This window comes from Echinops telfairi, unplaced genomic scaffold, assembly GCF_000313985.2.
Source record: "Echinops telfairi isolate 266 unplaced genomic scaffold, ASM31398v2 ScPeMD7_7424;HRSCAF=8462, whole genome shotgun sequence".
Taxonomy (NCBI): domain Eukaryota; kingdom Metazoa; phylum Chordata; class Mammalia; order Afrosoricida; family Tenrecidae; genus Echinops; species Echinops telfairi.
The window spans coordinates 85498426-85500484 of NW_022111324.1; positions in this window are offsets into that span (position 1 = coordinate 85498426).

A 2059-nucleotide genomic window follows, 5' to 3' on the forward strand; every position below is an offset into this window, starting at 1 on the left:
CTCCTGCCTGGCCCGGGCCTGGGCCGCTGCAGTCTGCATCAGACCAGAGGATTACAGGACGAGGAGAAAAGTGGCTCAGGAGGCCCCGACTATTCAGCATCTTTGATGAGTAAGGGTTTGTCTTGCTCTGCTTTGGGTATCCTTGTTGGCTGTCGTCCTGGCAGTGTGGAACTGTGCTGGGCTTCCCAGGAAGGGGCTGGCTCAGGGATCCAGTTTGTATCAAGACAAGAGTTGGAGAAGTCAATCGAGGAAATGTTAGCCTAAGGCATGTTACTATATGCCTGCCCACTATGTACCACAGACTCCAGACACTGCGAGAACAACCTAATGTCTGCCTCCCTCCACTCTTCATAACTTCTATGCTCCCATGTTCCTTCTGAGATTAAAATTAATGGAGGCCTGCACTCAAGTCTGGTCCCTGCTATCAAGCATCATCTGTTATAGTTGCAAAAATATTTGCAACCCAAGCTGATGGAAAAATGACCCAAGCTCCTTAGAATATGCAGGGTAAAACTGGGAAGAACCAGAAACCCTTAACTAATTTTCACTAATGTTGCTCTACATTCTTATGTCAGACTCAGCCCCGGTGGGTCCCACTCATGTCCAGCAGCCATATTCCTTTCCAGCAGTGTAAGCTGGGGCCTGCACACATACCGTGGTACATCTAGTCCCACAAATCCCCTGTCCTCCTTTGTTGTGGTTGTTAGGTGCTGTGGAGTTGGTTCCAGCTCATAGCAGCCTTATGAACAACAAGATAACAAGCTACCTGATCTTGTGCCAGCCTCGCAATTTCTATGCTTGAGCCCATTGTCACAGCCACTGTGCCAACCCATCTGTCTCATTGAAGTCTTCCTCTACCCCCCCACCCTTACAGTTCACTACGTACAATGCCTTTTCTAGAGACCGGTCTTTCCTGATACGTGCATTCGGACTGTACTTCTTCCCAAACAGATTTCCTTGTTCTGCTGGCAGTCTCTGGTCCTTTGGATACTCTTCATCGGCACCATAATTCCAATGCATTGATTCTTCTTCAGTCTTCATTATCCAATGCCCAACTTCCACATGCAGGTGACTGAACATGTCATGGCTTGGGCCGGACGCACGTTAGTTCTCAAAGGAACATCTTTGTTCTTCAGTACTTTAAAGAGGTCTGTGCAACACACTGACCCAATGTAATATGCCATTTGACCTCTTGACTGCTGCTTCCATGAGCACTGGCCATGACCCCAAGGAAGGTGAAATCCTTGACAATGTCATTCTCCTTTTATGATGGTCCAATTGTGGGTATTGTGTTTTTTAATTTAAACCGAATTATAGGCTGCAAACCTTTATTTTTACGAAGCGTTGCACTGCTAACTGAAGGGTTAGCCATTTGAAACCACTAGCCTCTCCTCAGGAGAGTGAAGAGTCTTCCTTCCTTCCATAAAGATTTGGTCCTGGAAACCCACGGGGACAATTCTGCTCTGTTCGACAGGGCCACCATGAGTCATCACTTACTTGTCGGCAGTGAGGTTTGTACTCCCAATACCTTGTACTGCATAGCCGAGGGGCTCCTTGGTATTTTTAACGGGACTTTCTGAGGGTTCGTCGCCTTCATCCTCAAGAGGAGATGAAAATAGAGCTGCTCTAAGTCTGTCAGGGCTGAAGAAGAGTTTCAAAGGGAAGAGCGGGATGACTCTCTCCCCAGTGAGGATCCTCCGCTCCTTGCTCATAATGCCCAGCCTGTATCTGCAAAGAGCAGCACCTTGGCAAAGACACTGCTCAGGGCAGCTCGCCCTTAATCCACGGCCAAACTAGACCCCCCAAGCCTCTCTTTTCAGGTAGAAAAGAACTTCCTAAGAAAGCTCCTTCCTCTTTGATCTTTTCTGATTATTGCGGCAGTAACATCATGAGCTAGAGCGCTGTTCCAAGGGCAGTAGGCATGGGGATCACACAGGGAGACCTGGATTGTACAGGGAGGACAGCGATGAGAAGGGATTGGGCAGGTGCACGAGAAAGAAGCACCATGACTGGCAGCTTCCTTAAACAGGTAACAGTGTTTACTTGGCCTTGAAAGGCC